Genomic DNA, 20,983 nt, shown 5'->3' with positions numbered 1-20,983 from the left:
TTAACTTTTGTACCTTACAGTCCCTTGGGTTGCTCTAATTTACATCACAACCAGACCTCCTGCATGTGGAGACCAAAGATGGTTCCTTGATGCCACACCCAGCAGCTTTCAGTCCAGGCAATAATCTGACCCTAGATTTTTTATCTATAATAATTTCTTCCAGGACTTTTTGGCACACTTTTAAAAACTCTTCGGCTATGTCTACACTAGCCAAAAACTTTGAAATGGCCAATGCAAATGGCCATTTTGAAGTTTACTAATGAAGTGCTGAAATACATATTCAGTGCTTCATTAGCATGCGGGCAGCCGCGGCACTTCAAAATTGATGCGGCTCGCCGCCGCGCGGTTAATCCAGACGGGGCTCCTTTTCGAAAGGACTCCGCCTACTTCAAAGTCCCCTTATTCCTATGAGCACATGGGAATAAGGGGACTTCGAAGTAGGTGGGGTCCTTTCGAAAAGAAGCCCCATCTGGACGAGCCACGTGGTGGCAAGCCGCGTCAATTTTGAAGTGCCGCGGTCGCCCACATGCTAATGAGGTGCTGAATACGTATTTCAGTGCTTCATTAGTAAACTTCGAAATGGCCATTTGCATGGCCATTTCAAAGTTTTTGGCTAGTGTAGACATGGCCTTCATGTTCTGTCACTTTAGCATTGATTTGTATAACTCTAGGAATAAAAGAAAACAGGATGTAAGTGGTGCCAGCACCACTTGAAGGAAAAAGCAAATTAAAATTGTCCAAAGTATTAGATGTTCAAAATGAGACATCAAGTATTAGATCTGAGTGAAAAATGAGGGAAAGGATTTTTTCTGCTAATGCCATCCAGCACATATTTCAGTCCTGAATATTGCAGTTTTTGTCTGCCTATATGAGTGGTTATCAGATCTAAAATTTTTATTACAGATCCAGAAAATATGTAATGCTATTGACAAATGGCACATTCATCAATTTGCAGTGGTGTCAAGGAGTTTGTATCTTACCAGTCATACAAAACGAAAAAGCAGTCCAGTAGCACTGTAAAGACTAACAAAATAATTTATTAGGTGGTGAGCTTTCATGGGATAGACCCCCTTCTTCAGACCATAGCCATACCAGAACAGAGTCCTCTTAGAAAGTGTATGGCATAGATTCTTGCTGTAGTCAGTGTAGAATGTTGATTGTAATGGGTTTTTTACTGTCAGCCCCTTGGGTACAATGTCCATTTTCTTGCATTTGGAGAGAAAGATGATGTCTGTCTGAATCTGGGTGAGTTTTTTCATGTAGATGATGGATCTCCGTTCCAAACGGCTGAATGTAGTGTCTTGCATGTCAAATAGTAACAGAGAGATAGCCATGTTAGTCTATATGCTACCAAAACAAAAAAGCAGTCCAGTAGCACTTTAAAGACTAACAAAATAATTTATTAGGTGGTGAGCTTTCATGGGATGGACCCACTTCTTCAGACCGTAGCTATAACAGAACAGACTCCAAAATACTCCAGAATGCTCCAGAACAGTTTGTTCTGGTACGGCTGTGGTCTGAAGAAGTGGGTCTATCCCATGAAAGCTCACCACCTAATAAATTATTTTGCTAGTCTTTAAAGTACTACTGGACTGCTTTTTGTTTTGATCGACTATAGACTAACACAGCTATCTCTCTGTTACCGTCATACAAGTAGTAGTAAATCTTGCGGGTAATCCAGTGGGATTACTACTGAGATAAGGGTCCATTCCTGCCAATCCTTATATGCATGTTGTGTATGATAATACCCAAAAGGAAGATGCAGTCATCAGTCTGCCCCTGTGCAAGATGTAGAATGTTCCTTCAGGCCAGTTCCCTGGTTTGGTGTCAAGGGAGGGGCGTCACTCGTTTCACCCCTGCCACTGATTTCCCCTCCTCAAGTGATATATACCAATACAGGTGCATAGAGGGATAGTACAGGTGCAATTAATTTTTACAGAAGTTATGCAGTACGATCCTTGGTGCTCTGTATCTTTTGTTGAGGGAGCAGCTATGGACTTAGCCATCCAAGTGCAAATTGAGGGGATAACTTTTCTCAATTTTGTACATGCAAACTGGAAATCAAATTAAAACCTGGCTGCAAATTTAGCCCTAAAATTCTTAGATGTGCAACTCAGTGCTGAAATGAGGTTTCTGAACACCAGATTCAATTACATAAGGATTGCTTTTCCTGTTAAAATGAGCTGTCTTATTTTCACATTGCATTTGTGCCTGCTGGTGATTCTGCACAGAAAATACACAGTGGTTCACCTCCAGCAATCAGGAGAGAAGAACAAATGATCTATCACAATATTAACAGTCATTGGCTTTGATTTTCCTAAAGTATTTGTGATTCTTTTAATATTTTTGTGAGATAAATAAGTGACTGTGGAAATAAATAAAGGCATATTTACCTCTTTAGACATAGTTAGAGCCCTTCAAATCTATGGGTATTTGCTTTATATCAACAGGTATCCGTATCTGCAGATGTGAATGCAGATAGCCACAGCTCATTTTTGCAGATGTGGATATCGATTTCGCACATGTACAGGGCTCTACTTATCATTCTACTGACTTCTAAACATGGGGTTTATCCTCCTTATGCAAAATTTATGGTTAACGATTTGTAGTTTTCCTTAACAGACTGAGTGATATAAATGCTTTTTTACTAAACCACATAAAAGTTATTGTTATTGTGTGTTTCTAACAGATTTGGCCATTCAAACAGCATTGATACATGATTCCTTAAACTGGACAGATTTATTGCATAAGACGTTTGGATTCTGCAGCTGTGTTTAAAGGCAGCTCTATTTAAAATATCTCTATTAGTCCCAAACCCCAGATGAGTTGGCTGATTAAAAAAGGAATATATGTTGTTTAGCTTCTTGAAATATGCTCAGTCTGGCTGGCCAAGGACCTCCTTAAAGCTACATCTGCATCTAGAATTGGTCCCAGAATCTGTCAAAAACTTAGTGCTGATATCAAAACAAAAAAGCAGTTTAGTAGCACTTTAAAGATTAGAATATAGACTAACACAGCTATCTCTCTGTTAGTGCTGATATTTCTGCCTGCCATATAGAATGGTAACTTAACCATTAAATAACTTGATTCATGAAATAACAACCATGCATAAAATTTTTATTCATAGTTTTGTGATTAATCTACTCGCAATTTTTAAGACAATTGCTTTTTACAAAGAAATTCGTATGTCTGAGCTTACCTAAAAATTAGGGGTCTTATAATAATGTGGAGATATACCTATCTCATAGAGCTGGAAGGCACCTTCAGAGGTCCTGAAGTCCACACCCTGCCCTCACAGCAGGACCTACCATCATGCCTGATAGATTTTTTTTAAATCTATTTGCTTCAGATTCCTAAGTGGTCCCTTCCCTGACTGAGGTTACAACTGAGGATTTAGCAGGCTAATGCTCAAGCCACCGAGCTTTCCCTTGCTCCCCACCTTAGCCCTTGCTGCCATGCATCTTATCTAATCACTTACAAACTGAATAAAAACAAAACAAACTGAATAAAGTGAGCACAAAACAGGTGCAAAAAGCTCTAATTAGAACAATGGAATGAAGAATTTGGGTGTAACCTCGCCTAATTAAGACAGGAAATGAAAGCTGCCGTTAGAATTTAAAAAAAAATAGGTAACGAAAGAGAAAAAGGTAAATTGACAGCAATCAATAGGAACATAAGACCATAAGACCAGCCATACTGGGTCAGATCATATGTCCATGAAGCCCAGTATCCTGTCTTCCAACAGCGGCCTATGCCAGTTGTCCCAGAGGGAATGAACAGAACAGGTAATCATCAAGTGATCGCCCATTTCCAGCTTCTTGCAAACAGAGGCTGGGGGTGCTGTCCAAGCCTGTGCTGGCTAATAACCATTGACGAACCTATCCCCCATGAATTTATCTGGTTCTTTTCTAAACTCTACTATAGTCTTGGTCTTCACACCATTCTCTGGCAAGGAGTCCCACAGAAGTGAAGTACAGAAGATAGACATGAACAACTAAACATAGCAGAAAAAAAATGTCATCTCTGTCAGGGCTAAATAATGTAGAGTTCTTAAAGTATATCAGAAACCAAAAAAAAAACCCAATAATACAGACCCATGACTAGACGGAAATGATAACATTTCCATTAATGATGAAGAAAAGACAGAAGTATTCAGTAAGCATTTTATTTCACTGCTTGGAAAGAAGCAGGATGATGTATGCATGTTGTTGAAGGCACTATTTCCCAATCATCAGTAAGTAAGAAGGATGTTAAACAGCATCTCCTAGAAATAAACATTTTAAATCAAACTTGCATCCAGGAACTCCAAGAGAGGTGGCTGAGAAGATCTCTGGCCCACATATGGGCTATGTCCACACGAGCCAAAAACTTCAAAATGGCCATGCAAATGGCCATTTTGAAGTTTACTAATGAAGCGCTGAAATGCATATTCAGCGCCTCATTAGCATGCAGGCGGCCGCTGCACTTCAAAATTGACGTGGCTCGCTGTCGCACAGCTCATCCAGAAGGGGCTCCTTTTTGAAAGGACCCCGCCTACATCGAAGTCCCCTTATTCCCATGTGCTCAGAGGAATAAGGGGACTTTGAAGTAGGCAGAGTCCTTTCGAAAAGGAGCCCTGTCTGGACGAGCCGCATCAATTTCAAAGTGCCGCGGTCACCCGCATGCTAATGAAGCGCTGAATATGTATTTTAGCGCTTCATTAGTAAACTTCGAAATGGCCATTTGCATGGCCATTTCAAAATTTTTGGCTTGTGTAGATGTAGCCCAAGTCACGTAGGGATCACCACTCCCCATGATAGTTTGTTATAGAGATTGTTCATCATCCCTTATTAACATTTTTCTTACTTCTGATTTGAATTTATCTATTTTAAATTCCAGACATTCATTCTTCTTATGCCTTTCTCTGCTAGACAATATATATATATATATATATATCCTTTGGTAACTGATATTTTCTCACTCTGAATGTGCTTATGCATGATAATTAGAACATCTCTTGACCATATTTTTTTTAATAAATGAAATAGATTGAGCTCTTTAAATCTCCTGCTGATAATTCTGATAATTTGTATACTGTGAGTTCTGTTACATTATTAAAATTGAAGTTCTGTTGGTTTGTTTAGGTTTTTTCCACTGTTGATTTGTTTCTGGTCCCTGATTGGTGAAGTGTAACTCTAAGAATCTTGTTTCTGGCATAGATATCAACCAATTACTAAAGTTCACAGGACACATTTTATTCCCTATTCCCATGTATGATATTGAATTCTGCTTTACTCTACTAACTGCTATGTTAGTATATACTCCAAGTCCAATGAGACACTTTCAGGCTTCTTATTTTGCATTACCTCATAAAAGTTTGTAGACTCTCAGCCTACTTTCTTATCTGTGTATCTACTTACATATTTATACTTTGCTCACATTGCAGTAACCTGTTAATCCATAAAGAATTCTTATACTCACTTAAATGTTTTCCAATGTGTTTTACATATTATACACAAATAAATACATTAAAATGAAGATGTCTTCTCAGAAACTTTATATTGTTCTCAGAAATTTATAACTAGATACAAGAGCTTGAAATGCATAAGGGCCAGGAGGCCAGGAAACAGCTATCTCAGTACGAGAGAGAAACTCATGAGGCAAGTGCTTGTAATAAGCACCTAGTGATTTCAGCTGGAGAATATAAATGAGGTCCCCAGCTCCACAAAAGAGCCTGGGACCAGAAGGGGGATGAGAGTATGCTTTCCTGTAGTGACACCAGAAGGCTGTGAGATGTCAATCAGGCTTTGCGGACTGCAGAGGCTGCAGGAGGGCCAGACCCTTTAACTACCATTAAAAGATCACAGTTCCAGGGTATGTGTACTCTACAGCAGCACAACTCCAGTGGATTTTTTTGACATGAATGTAGGTTATCCATCTCTTTGAGAGATTGTCACTAGATTGTTGATGAATATTTCCATCAGCCGAGCTGCAGCTACAGTAGAGTTATATTAACCTAATTATATTGCATAAATAGAGCACAAAAGTTGCCATAGCCCTCAGCAATGTACCTATATCAACCTGACTCTAAGGTGATGTCTACACTAGCCAAAGTAAGTCAACAGAAGATACACAATTCTAGCTATGGTAATCACGTAGCTAGAATCAACGCACCTGTGCTTGGCCTACTTAGCCATCCCTACTGAAGAAGGTAAATGAGAGAGTTTCTCCTGTCAACCTCCCTTACTCCTCGCATTTCACAATGAGGACAGAGATTGACTGTCACCTCTGAGAGGTTGATTTCTTCACATGTTCACATGAAATGGAACCCCATAAGATCAACCCTGAGCTGGTGGATCTTCTGGGCTAGTGTAGACATAGCCTTAGTTGTTGAGCAGACTTCAGTTAAGATAAAGATGTGAGATAGGATAAAGAGGACTTTTCAACAACTTGTAATGCTAGTAAATAAACAACTGGAAGTACATTAAAGCAAACTAATGAACTATTAATGTGCAGCAGCAAGATCCAGAAGATTGCTGTGACCATAGTATGAAACTGCTTGTGTGTTTTTTTCACCTTGAGTGTCTGTGAATTATGCATAATTTTACTGACAAAGTTGTGTACAAAATTACCATTTCACATTCCCTTTTGGAAGAATAAACTGTAGGAAAGGGCTACAAACAACCTGAGTGTGGCTGTATGTTTGTCCCATGCAGGTGATTGGGTCCAACAGCCCAGAAAATAGTGTGCACTAAAATTGTATTTGAGGAAATACACAAGAAAATGATATTATTCAGTTTGTTAACAGACCAGCAGGAAACTTGTTCTATAAGTTATGTGTCTCTTGTTTCTACTAAAAGATAATTAAGCATATTCCCTTGTCTCATTATATATTATTAATTTTTATGACCAATTTACTATTAATTATTGAACTTACATATTTTATAGGCATCTCTCCATACAATTACTAACAGTCAGGAATAAACATTGCAGAACTGCACTGAAATTAAATTCTTTCAAATAATTAGAATACTGGGTTGCTGTACAAAAACTATAGCAAATCTGTGGATTTTCCATCACTCAGTGGCCTAGGAGGCCCAGCCCACTCCCAGCCACCCTTGATCACTGACTACAGGTGGATGGCATTACAGTGGAGCAGAGGTCAGTAACCTCCAGCACTGGTGTCAAGAGTGGCATGTGAGCTGAATTTCATCATCATGCGAGGTGGGAGATTGGCCTCATCTCTCCTCCCCTATGCAGCTGGGAGCTTTCTCAAAGCTGTGTTGTCTGTGGATTCAAAATAATTTTGAAATAGACATTGGATTATTTCTAAATAGGTATGAGGAATAGCACTTATTTCAAAATAGCTATTTCAAACCAGGTGTTTTTAAGAAAGTTAATAGAGCAGCAGCTCCCAAATTTTTCCAGATGGGGACCCATTTTGACAATTCAGGAATACTTGATGACCGAAGGCAATTGAAAAAGCATGTGGGGGGGGCGTTGGCGAGCCAGTGCCCTAACTAGCTGATTTAGCACCTGAAGAAAGAATATCAAATTGTGCCCTGTCATATATATATATATATATTCATAGTAGTTATTTCGTAGAAAAGGGGAAATACATTAACAAAATAACAACACTGCATTTATTATAGTTAAACAGAGTTGTGGTGGGAAGAAGGGGTTTTAGAAATCAGGGGGTCCTTTCAAAAAATCCCTGTCAACCTGGGCAGTGTGTGTTTCAAAAGCGACACTTTCAAATTTTGCGTGGCCACTATTATGTTAATGAGGTGATGCATATTCATGGCAGTGCCTCACTAGCATCTTCCAAAAATCCCTTGTTAACATGACCCCCTCCGAAAGGAGGGGGCTAGTGCTCTGAAGGGCTAAGTGTGCAGATACTGTATTTTGAAATAGCTAAGTGCTATTTCAAAATTTATCTTTGTCTGTAGCAGGGTTATTTGGAAATAAGATATTTGGGAATAGCTTATTTTGAAATAAGCCTGCTGTGTAGTAACAAAGAGCAATTCAGCTATATCGCAGATAAGGCAGAGACAGGATCTAAGCACCTGAGGAACCAGAGTTCTCAAGACAGGCAGGTTCAGGGTATATTTAACTCAAGGTAACTACATAATCCCAGCTCAATGAGATCAGCCACACTGAAATAACACTCAAGCTGCTATGTCCACACTGTCACTACATTCACTTATGTGTGGTGCTAAGACTGCTGGGAGCACTTCTTTCCCTGGCACTTTTCTGTCCCAAGAGAGGACCCAGCCCCTTTTTATGAAGCAAATTTTAACTAGGCAGCACCTAATTAGTTCTCTGCTAGGAGCCTTTCACTGAGATGACTCAAAACTCTGCAGGAATTAACCTAAAATTCTGGTCACATCTAAGGGACATGAAAAGGATTGTGTGTTCCATTAACCAACACTCCTTCACACACAAATCAGGGCTCACAGGCTAATCTTTTTTCTTACTGATATTCTCATCTCTTAGAAGAAGAAGCCAGCACATAGGTGCTGCTTCCCTAGGAGGTGCAGCCAGTGAATAGAACCATGAGCCAAAGTAACCCCAAATAAGTAATTCGTTCTACAGGCAACCAACACCTACCTGATTGCAAGGCATACTTTTTCTACATGGATTTCATAGAAGCTTGGAAATGTAGGATCATCACTCAGGTTAGATGCTTCAAAGTTTAGCATAGTATCAAGTACTGATGAACCTGTATGTTTTTGGATAAGACTGTTCTTGGATTGACCTCGTGAGGTCATCTGGGGTATCAAAGTTTGCAAAAAGCCAGAGCACAGTAGTAGCAATTGCTGTTGCAGAAGATCTTTTAGTATCATAATGACTAGGTTCCTGTGTCCCAGATTCTTGCATCCATTGGCCTAGCAGCAATGCAAAACATATGGCAGGTTAAAAATCCCTTATCCAGCACTCTCTTGTCTGGCAACATCCCTCATCCAGCAGGACAATGGATCTTGCTGGACCAGAGAGCAGCTGCAGGACCCCAGTGAGGGAACTGGCAGGCCCTGTGATGACAAACCAGCTAGGGTGCAGAGCTCTGCCAGCAGCTCCAGACGAAGGGACCCCTGCCAAGCTGGGAGAACCCTGGCTGGAGTATGAAGCCCCACCAACAGCCTCAGCCGTGGGGACTGGATGAAGCCAGCAAATCCAACATCCCTGGGGGTGGGAGCACAGAGCCCCACTGGCAGACCCAGCCAAAGAGACCCCAACCAGGGCTGGGGGAACCCCTATAGCCTCATGTCTGTGAGCCAGCTGGGTGCAGAGGCCCACCAGCAGCCCTGCAATCATGGGGACCCAGCTGGCCCGGGGAATCCCAGCTGGGAGCCAACTGGGGTGTGGTACCCCACTGGCAGCCCCACAATCACGAGGACCTGGCTGGGGGCAGGGGAACCCCGACAGCCCTGCAGCTGGGATCAAGTTCGGATACAGAGCCCTGCCAGCAGCCCCAGGCATGGGGACTCCTGCTGCACAGGGGGGGCCCTGCAGGAGTGGGGCCCCCCTCTAGGTAGCAGGACTGACTTCCCCTTGTTCAGCAAACCCCCTTCCAGGACAACTCAGGTTCCAAGAAAGCCGGAGGAGGGTGGTACAACCTGTACTATTTACTTTCATTTCTCTGAGAGCTCTCAGATAAAGGTAAAGAAAATAAATCTGCTTGTGAAAAAAGGGTTGAAAAAAGAGAAAGGCATAACTGAGGGTCTTCTATAATTTGATGGTCTGAGATGTACAAAAAGAATTGGACTTCTTTCATATGTTTATAACAAGCAATTATTGCAATGGATTGCAGTTATCGGGGATAGAACTTTCCATTAAAGTACCTCAAAGCGCTTCATAAAGATAAATTAATTTAATTAAGCTACACAAAACTGGGGAGGTAAGTATCTTAAGATTTATTATTTCTCATTTGCAGAAGGGGGGAATAGATTCACAAAAAGATTGAGAGACTTGATCAGGATCACAGCTCATAAAAGAAAGAATGAAAGAAAACTGTTTCACAGCACATTTCAAAATATCAGAATCATGTTCATTCAGAAACTGAACTGCTTTTGTCTTATTTTGTCAAGATGTTTCTTGAAATGTTTTTTGGAAAAAAAATATTTTCTGTTTTTGTTCTGTTTCTCACTTTTTTCCCCACTCATTATTTGAGAATAAATTACGTCTTTTTTCTTTGTTTTGTTTGTTTTACTCCCCACTGTACCATTTTTAAACACTGTCAATTTTTGAAAAATATTATCCATCCTGTTCTTAAGTATTTTCAATGATGGATATTTTACATCCACCCTAGGCAATTTATTCTAGTATTTAATCACCCTGACAGGAAATTTTTCCTAATGTCCAACCTAAAACTACCATGCTGCAATTTAAGCTCATTGTTATTTGTCCTATCATGAGAGGGTCAGGAGACTAATTTTTTTTCCCTCCTACCGTGTATCACCCCTTTTAGGTACTTGAAAGCTGCTGTCTTGTTCCCTCTCAGCCAAATCCAATTCTTTTTATCTCCTCTCATAGTCATTTTTTTTAGCTCTTTAATTATTTTAGCTGCTCTTCTTTGGACCCTCTCCAATTTCTCCACATCTTTCCTAAAATGTGCTTCCCAGAACTGGACACAGTACTCCAATTGAGGCCTAATCAGTAAAGAGTAGAGTGGAAAAATTATTTCTCATGTCTTGCTCACAACACTCCCATTAATGTATCCCAGAATCATGTTTGGTTTTTTGCAACAGTGTCACACTTAGATCCCATTCTCCTAGAGAGTCACTTCCCATTTATATGTGTGAAACTGACTGTTCCTTCCTAAGTGGAGTACTTTGCATTTCTCCTTATTGAACTTTACCTGATGTGCCTCAGACCATTTCTCCAATTTGTCCAGATCTTTTTGAATTCTGACACTATCCTCCAAAGCACTAGCAACCCTCCTGGCTTGGTATCAGCTGCAAATTTGATAAGCATACTGTCTATGCTATTGTACTAGTTGGGCAGTGGAACTATATGTGAAAAAAAGCACAGAATCAAATGTAGTAAAACTCTTAAATGAACTGACAAGGATGGTGAGTGTGACTGTGAAGAGCTCAGGGAGCTATTAACAATGAGGGATTTCAACTATCCTCATAATGATGGGGTACATATCACCTCAGGTCAGGATGCAGAGATGCTTGTCAGAAGCTGGAATGGATGAGAGGGGATGGACCACTTGATGTTCACTTGATCACTTGATGGATCACTGTTCACTTCATCTGAGGCAACTGGCATTGGCTGCTGTTGGAAGACAGGACCCTGAGCTGGATAGCTTTTGGTCTGACCCAGTATGGCTGTTCTTATGTTCCAATGTAATATCAACAATATTAATTTATAACAGTAAACTCTATTTGGCATGATATGAGCTCTGCAAGAACAATTCATTTCAGTATAATTATACATTCTATTATTTCAAAATTATTTCTTCATGGTCTTTTAAGTAAAGAAGTAAGTGATATAAAGTTACACATTAAGAACTAGGAACTCCGGACTCTAAATACTAGGGTGGTGTGGATAAAAGTAAGGCTTGATCCTAAAGGCACTCTATGTATAGAGGTTGACATTCATACTATGACCTTTTTACTATTGGTTCAATACACTGACATTGGATAAAGGGATGGACTCCAACCCAGAAACTCTGAGGAAAGGAACTAAACATCTTTGCAGCCCTTCATCAGACACTATTAAAAATTTACATCTGTAATAGCAGTTGTGATTCTTCAGCACCTCCTAAAGAGTAGGACTGGATGTGTGGGTCCAGAATCCCTGTTGTCCACATCCTGGGAGTGTAGACTCCACATAGTGAACATATTAGAGTTTCATTTTGTCAAATATATTTAAAAATCCTCCTGGACTAATGAGAAACTTCTACCCTAAGCCAGAGATAAGAAAAGTACCCAAGGAGTTACTTCAACAAAAGTGCACCTGTCTTCACTACTGGATACTTGTGTACAATAAAGATGTGCATGTACTTTTACTCAAGTAGTTTTCCAGAGGGATACCAGAGATTTGTACTTAACTATATACCCACCCACAAAGCAGCTGTACTTCTACTCAAGTAACTTTTTGGATACTTTTTCCACCTCTGCCCTTTTTTAAGAAAAATGGAGGCATACCTATTGCAGGGAACTAGAAGTGACTTTCAGAGGTTATTGAGTCTAGCCTCCTACACTCACAGCAGGACCTATCACCAAGCCTAACAGGTTTTATTTTAGTCTGTCTTCAGCAACCTCCTCAGGGGCTAGAGCTCACAACTGTGGGTTTAGGAGGCTAATACCCGACCCACTGAGGTACCCCTCAGCCCCACAAACATGGCTGCTAGCTTCAGGGACCCTGAATGCCTATTAAAATTTGAATGGAAGGTTTGTATAATTCACACCTGGACAGTAACTACTCAACATAGTCAGATTGCCAATTTTTTGTCTGTAAATGTACCATTGAGAAGGATAAATGGTAAATACCTTTTGCATTAGTATCAATGAAAAAAGATCTGGTATCCTGAAACATTCCAATTTTGATAATGTTACACTCATTTAAATCATGTGGGAGGTGGTAAAGAAACAAAAATATTGCAGAGAAAATGCCTATGGGCAACCATAATCCATGCATGTAACAGACTTCCATTGAATGAATTACTGGAATAGGTCAAGCATTTTTTAATTTAGGTGACCTGAAACACAATCCACTTATTAACATAATTTGTTATACATTATCTTTGTAAGCTAACCATTTAATTCACTGATGCTATTTTGTTTTACTAATGTATGTATTATACCCCATATGCATCCTTTATGGGACGAGTTCTATTAAAGTAAATTACAGCAAAACAATTGAGTGCTTTTAATACAGTAACCATCTTGACTGCCTTAAAACACAAGCCTGAAGTATGAAAAAATATTAAATGAAAGCCATCCTTACAACAATTTTTGATTATAGACTGGTATGATCCTTTTTAATTTAACATATAGTTCCAGCCTGGAAAGTGACTGTAAAAATGACACCTGTTTATATTTTTATAGTAAAGAGCCAACATAGGGAAGAGAGAACAAGATGGATCTATTCTTTCTTGTGTCTCATCTCTCTAAATTCCAGCCCCACATTGTTACACAAATCCACTGAAGACAGGATTTTTTACAGGTCTAAGTGAAGGTAAAAGCTTGAGAACCTGAAGATGTATGAGAAGGAAAGAACCCTACTTGGTCTTCAGAGCTAGAAATTAGGAAAGTTAAATGTCAAATGTTCTTCCACAAGAAGTCGGTAGTAAAGTCATTGAGAAGAAATAAATATACCATTTGTACAGTGAGTTCTGAGATAAATGTACTTTAAATGTTGTTTACTATGCTAAGTGCATCTACTTATGTGCACATATGACTGCCTTCAACTGGATGGAGTCTAATGTATAACTGTATCATTTCTATTTATTGGTTAAGCTAATATCTCTGTACTTTTAATAGTCACTGCAGATCAGAACTGCAAAGGTTCTTAGGCACGGCTCCACTCAGCTTTGCAATGCCTAAACCCATGGGAAGTGAGTGATCATAGAAGTGGGGAGCCAAGTCCCTCCCAGCATGGGTTGCCTGTGGCCTGCAACCTTTCTTGGACCCTCTGGAGAACAGATGGCCTTCACCCCTGTCCCTGAGCATGGGCAGCCTGCACACATATAGAATCATAGAATTCTAGGACTGGAACGGACTTTGAGAAGTCATCAAGTCCAGTCCCCTGCCTGCATGGCAGGACCAAATACTGTCAAGACCATGCCTGATAGACATTTATCTAACCTGTTAAATATCTCCAGAGGTGGAGGTTCCACAGCCTCCCTAGGCAATTTATTCCAATGTTTGACCACCCTGGAAGTTAGGAACTTTTTCCTAATGTTCAACCTAAACCTCCCTTGGTGCAGTTTAAGCCCATTGCTTCTTATTCTATCCTCAGAGGCCAAGAAGAACAAGTTTTCTCGCTCCCTTATGACACCCTTTCAGATACCTGAAAACCACTATCATGTCCCACCTCAATCTTCTCTTTTCCAAACTAAACAAGCCCAGTTCTTTCAGTCTTCCTTCATAGGTCATGTTCTCTAGATCTTTGACCATTCTTGTTCCTCTTTTCTGGACCCTCTCCAATTTCTCCACATCTTTCTTGAAATGTGGTGCCCAGAACTGGATGCCATACTCCAACTGAGGCCTAACTAGTGCAGAGTAGAGCAGAAGAATGACTTCTGATGTCCTGTTCACAACACACTTGTTAATGCATCCCAGAATCATGTTTACTTTTTTTGCAACAGCATCACACTATTGACTCATATTTAGCTTGTGGTCCACTATAACCCCTAGATCCCTTTCTGCCATACTCCTTCCTAGACAGTCGCTTCCCATTCTGTATGTGTGAAATTGATTTTTCCTTCCTAAGTGGAGCACTTTGCATTTGTCTTTATTAACTTCACCCTGTCTACCTCAGACCATTTCTCCAATTTGTCCAGATCACTTAGAATTTTGACCCTATCCTCCAAAAGAGTTGCAATCCCTCCTAGTTTGGGATCATTTGCAAACTTAATAAACATAGTTTGTATGCCACTATCCCTTCTAGCACTGGCAACCTTCTGCCTTCCCAAGCCTCCTTGGAGAATGGGCAGCCTGCAGCCCCCATCACTAGCAAACACAGGTAGCTTGGTCCCTCTGAAGCAGAGGCAGCTTTCAGCCTGCCATCCCTGCCACCAAAAGCATAGGCAGCCTGCTGTCTAGCCTCTCTCAGACACTGTACCTCCCAAGCATAGGGAGGATGGGAGGCAGGTAGCCCCAGGTCTCTCTTGGCCTTCCCCCACTCATGAGGAGAGTGACGAGACCCCCATCGTCATAACCTCACTGGACCATATGTGGTGGGCAGTCCCAGCCCTCCTGAGAGCATGGGGACTGTGGCGTCCTGGTCCCAGCTTCCCTTGTGTGGGAGAGCTGGCAACACACAGACCCAGCCTTGGCAGGGCTCAAGCCCTGCAGGCCACAAAAGACTGGAGGAGCCCTGATGAATGGGGAAGTGGCTGGGGGCAGAGTGTGGGCAGAGATAGTCAGGCAGTTTGAGAAGACATTGCCTTCCCCTGACACTTATATCACCACCAATACCTGATCCCTAGAGAGCCAGCTGCCTTATTGGTATCTTTGGCTCTGTCTACACAAGAGAGTTTTGCCAACAAAAGAGGCCATCTGTCAACATAACTCAGGGAGCATCTACACACATAGGCTACAATTACATGGACCCAGACTGCCGGCAGCAGTATGCGAATGGGAAGTCTCGAAAATGCAAATGAATACTCATTTGCATATCCACTTGCAGGCAGATGTTGCTGCCAGCAGAAAAATAGCAGTATAAATGTGGTTCTGCAGGCAAACCCCTTCTCCCCTTTATCAGCAGCCTTTTATGGCTGATTTTTTTCCAGGTATAAAAGGCTGCCAACAAAGGAGGCATTTTACCAGCGGAACCTCATTTACACTGCTTTTTACTTCCGGCAGCAGCATCTGCCAGCAAGTGATATGCTAATGAGCAGGGATTTGAATTTTTGAGAACACCCATTTGCATACTGCTGCTGGCATTTTGGATCAGTGTAATTGCAGCCGTAAATCATTCGGTTGGCAGAATCTTGGCAGAATTCTACACTAGTCTTGGCAGTGTTATCCCTTGAAAATTTGAGGAATAACACTTCTGTCAACCGAATTGTGTTGACAGCCATGCAGTGTACACACTTATGCAGACAGAGAGGGCTTCTGGTTCACCAGGCAGCCCTGTTTGCAGAGCTTCCGGTAGCTGTTCTGTCGACAGAGGGCAGGGCAGTCTGGTTGCTCTCTGTCTGCAGAGTGGATTGCTCTGTTGGTCTCCTTTTGTGTGTAGATGCACTTTGTTGACAGAGTTTCTGTTGACGCAACTCTGTGGACATGTTACTTTTGACAGATGCTTCTAGTGTAGATGTACCCTGTAGCCCCAGTGCTTGAGAAGAGTAAGGCATCTAAGAAAATGAAATTCAGAAGCCAGCAAGCTGCATGAAGACCTATATAACTAGCCAGGAATGAAATACTAAGATCTGTGTGGCAGAGGAGTAGGGAGAGAAGTAGCACAGGCACATGTTGCAGTCATTGAAAGAACAAATTGAGGCACCTTGAGCTGCTCATGTTCCTCTGCTAGAAACCCTCTCCCGGTGAAGGCACCCAACCATGTCATCCACTTAGTTAGCTATGCACAAGCAGCCAAAACATTTCTCTGCTGCTCATGCTTGGTGCTTCTCTCATGCTCACACTATATTTCCCTGTGCTCGGAGTCATCTTTGCATGCTGCCCTTCAAAATATCTGGTGACCTACATGTGGCCCTCCTGCTGCAGAGGCTGGCAAATATCAAGTCTTAGGTAGCCGCTGCAGCTCTGGTAGCAGTGGCAGTCAGAGGCCCAGGACCTTTTGAATCCCTTGACCAGGGGCAACTGCCACTTTAGCCCTGTCATCCACCTGTTGGTAGGCCTGTCCATGATCTAGACATGCTAACAGTATTATGCCCTACTGGTGCAATAAACTTTTCCCCTTCCTGGTTTGAGAATTTCACTTTGTGGCTTCTGGAGCTTCAGCTTGAGCAAGGGTTCTAGGCTATTCATTAGCTGCGGTGTGGAATCAGGCCATGGACAGCTCTGAGAATGTTGGTAGGGGGAATTCAAGCACTTAGAGGAGTGAGGCACCAAAAGGGTTAAGTGACAGCAGTTCTGAAAACGTCAATGATATCTAAATGGTGGAATTAAGCTAGTAAAGAGGCAGATCTGAACCCTTTGGCAATCTAGACCCAGATGGAAATGAAAGCTATTAAAATTATTAACAATTACACATATACATAGGGCTGTGACTTTGGGGTCCTCTTTCTCATTTACACTAACGCTGCTTTAAGCCTCTCTTGCAACATAAAGGATACGTAAAGTGAGTGTAAATGACATTTACAGTCTCATCAATGTCCTTTTACACCCCTGGATGATGTAAAGTGGCTTTGAGAGAATAGAAGAGAATTAGAACCTGTGATGTTTAGTAGATGCCTTGTTGCCCCTGCTTCAGCCCCAACAGTTATTCAATATTGGTACTAAAGGAGAATTTACAAAGTTCTAATGTGTGTAGAGATTGTTCATTTCTGCTGGATCTCCAAAACCAGCTTCTCAGGAGGTGTAAGCCACTGTAGCTTCACTGGTGTCAATGAAGTTATACTTATTTATATCTGCTGTGGATCTGAATCTTGAATTGTTCAATATTGCAATTAACAAGTGTGGTGAAGCTGTCTGTTCTGAGGATGATGTTAATCAGAGCTTCAGGCTGGATGGTTTTAGAGAAGCTCATGCTTTGCCTTCCTAAGATCTTTGTGCACTCAACAGTTTTTTTTTATTTGGTTTTTTTTGTTTGTTTGTTTTTGTTTTGTTTTTTGTTTTTAGGACCGTGAATTAATTTGTCAGGCTGCATCTTACAATGAAGTAGATTGTTTCCCCAACTACTTCTACTGAGATGCTGCTCCAGAACCTCACTCCTCTGATGGTTAGAAACCTTCTAATTTTTGGATTTATTCAGTGCTAGTTAACACCTATTTCTTCTTGTGGTATAATTGTCCTTTATCTTAAATAGCTCCTCTGTCTCCTATGTGTTTATCCCCCTGCCATACATTGCAGTCATATTCCCTCTCAACTTCTGCTTTGGTAGGCTACAGCATTTTCTTGATAAATTCAGAGGCATGCTTGCTGGGGAATTAGATAAGCATCCTCCCACATCAAAAAGAAGGGATAGCCTAAGCACATAATCACAACAGCAAAGGATAAGAGACTAGACATACCCAGGACAGGACTGACATATAAATTCTTGCATTCAGTGTCTAGATAACGAGAATGATTGGCACTCTATAGATACAGAGATGATGATATATAGATATAATCCTGTCACAGAATAAGACTAGTAAAGCAGTTATCAATTTTGAACCTGGAGTAAACTGCTGATGTTACCACTTCATTAAATGAAAGTAAGCTTTGAGCAAAGAAGCAAGAATCAGGTCAATGTGTAAGATCCTTCACCATTATATTTCAGTTTTTCAATAGTAGAATTATTTTCTAAATGAATACAAAGGAATGTGAAGTGGTCATCTAACTATAACAAAAGTACACAGTAAATATGGGCAAGAAATAAAAATATGTCTTCTACCCAAGTATCACCCAAACTTAATTTCTATGCAGAGATTTTCATACTGAGGATATCCCAAATAATTTTACAGGGTGTGATTAAAATGTATTGCTGTAACTCTGTATGTAAACCTGCTGAGCCAGTATATATGTGACAATAGCTTACATACATTTTTGTCTACTGGAAACCATTTTTATTAAGTAGAGGACAACAGTGGAGGGGATGGTTTGGTTAAGCTCTATGCTCATCAAAAATGTGAAGAGATATTTAATTGCCCCTAAAACCTACAGAGCAAAACCTTATTTATTTTGTCATTTGAAGTCTCCATGAACAGAGATGTCAGTATGGTCATTTATGTTCTTATGTGCATACATATGAATGAGAGAACAGAAAAGTTTGAAAGTAATAGTTTTGAAAATATTGTTGCTTGATTTGGCTAGTATTATTCAATAAAAACATTTTTTCAGTGCCCATATTCTGTTGGAATGTGGGAACTTTGAAAAGAGCACACCAGATGAACAGGTAAAGTGCTGATTATACATTTTACTATATAAGTCTAGTATATTATGTAGTTCTGACCAGGGTATTTAGCAAAACTATAATATATTGGAATAAAATTACCTTTTCTGAAAAGTGACTAATTTTTTTCAGTCCAGAAGATAACTATTGATACAGGAAGTAATCTATCATTCATCTGTCTTCAATTAGTTTTATGGTCTTTACTTTCCAACATGGAGTGGTTTTACCTAACAGTTTTTCAAAAACTGACACTGCTGGGTTAGCCATGATATGTTGTGAGTTTACTTAAATTTATTGAAACAAATTAACAGTTACTGAAAAATAATAATTGGTAATGTTGACTAATTATTGCTCTCAATTTATTTTCTCTCTCTCTCTCTCTCTCTCTCTGTCACACACACACACACACACACACACACACACACACACACACACAGAGAGAGAGAGAGGCCATGGCTACACTAGCCCCCTCCTTTCTGAAGGGGCATAGTAATGAGCCACTTCAGCAGATGCTAATGAGGCACTCCCATGAATATGCAGTAACTCATTAGCATAATGGCAGCTGAACGCATTTCATAAGTGCCGCTTTCGAAATGCATGCCACCGGTGAAGACGAGGCCTTTCAAAAGGACTCCCAGACTTTGAAAGCCCTTTCTTCCCATTTGGTTTTGGAAAGAAGAGGCTTTCAAAGTCTGGGGGTCCTTTCGAAAGGCCCCTGTCTATACGTGCAGCGTACGTTCCAAAAGTAGCACTTTTGAAATGTGCATGACCTCCATTATGCTAATGAGGTGCTGCAAATTTGTGGCCATGCCTCATTAGCATCTGCCAAAGTGGTTCATTACCAGGCCCCTTCCGAAAGGAGCGGGCTAGTGTAGCCATGGCCCCAACCCCACACACACCCACACACACACACAGGGTAATCATTACACAGTTCTTATCCTTTGGGAGAAAAAATTTCTATCATATCGTTCAATATCAAATACAGCCCATTACATAAAGTAAATATGAACAGTTAATGGTCTTCTCCATAACCACTAATAGATACTGGTCCAGAAGACAAATCTTAGTTCTCCTAAGCTGTTAGTGAACTGTAAAGGATGTTCTAAGCAATTTAATCCATTAAGTAATAGTTTAGGTGAATCACAGGTAGAACTAATAAAGAGTTGCTGGAAATCGAATGAATCTTCAATACACTCATTATATGATTCCTTCTCCTGGTTGGGTTTTACATAGTAGCTGTACATCTTGGATTTTTTGCTCTGGAATGCATCTTTAAAGTTTGCATTAGCTTTGTTCTCTTATTTCTTATGGTGTGGTTTGATTGATTTAGGGACAATTAGCTTTCCAGCCTGATGTACAGTTACTGCTTCTGATATATGGATAGTGATTCAACTAACATATACCTCAAAGGATATCACTGGAGAGATTCAAGGATAGTGGCTGAGTAAAATATTTATAGGACAAGCTAAATATGGATGCATCCCTAATGCTACAATTTTTTAAAAGAATCATTAATATTTAAAGGAATCTCATCACGAGTTTCCCCACTTCCCATATAAACTGTTGATTAATCACTGGTAATTACAAGCCAGTTGTTATCATCATGGCACTGCACCAAGAAACACTAAGCATTTGTCATAATACTATTGTTTTAAAGACACAAATGATGGCACCTAGAGATACTTTATTATTACTTTTTGCCTTTGTAACACTAACTCAACAAACTGAAACGTTCATAAAATCTCAGGAAATATTATTACTTACGTGTACCCCTTGGACATATTTTTAGGTCAATCTCTGTCTTTCAAAGAGAAGGCATGCATATTAGTTTGCCTAATTCATAGAGATAATAGTGATTATTGTACTACTTGAGAGTAAGGAAATTTATTTGAACTAGTTAAAATGTTTTAAGTATATTTCAGAATAAAAGAGAAAGAAATGTTAAATTTCAGGTGACCCTTTCACCTCTGGGGAAGGTTCTGGGTCCAACGTAAGTCAAAGTCAATCAGGACCAAGGGTCAGAGTATGGTCAAACCTAAGACTGAAATTACTGGAGGAATTGCTAGTCAAGTTCCAGGTGAAGTGAGTCGGTGCTCACGAAAGCTCATGCTCAAAACTTTTCTGTTAGTCTATAAGGTGCCACAGGACCCTTTGTTGCTGTTACACTTAAATCAGGAGGCTTGAGGTTTGGGTCAGGCGGTATTGTCCAAATCAAAGTGAAGTCAGAGCCAGGAGTTCAAGAGCAGGAATGTCATGGTAGAGTCAGGAGATCTGA

The sequence above is a fragment of the Carettochelys insculpta genome, chromosome 3, assembly GCF_033958435.1.
Source record: "Carettochelys insculpta isolate YL-2023 chromosome 3, ASM3395843v1, whole genome shotgun sequence".
Classification (NCBI taxonomy): domain Eukaryota; kingdom Metazoa; phylum Chordata; order Testudines; family Carettochelyidae; genus Carettochelys; species Carettochelys insculpta.
Note: the sequence above shows the minus strand (reverse complement) of the source record.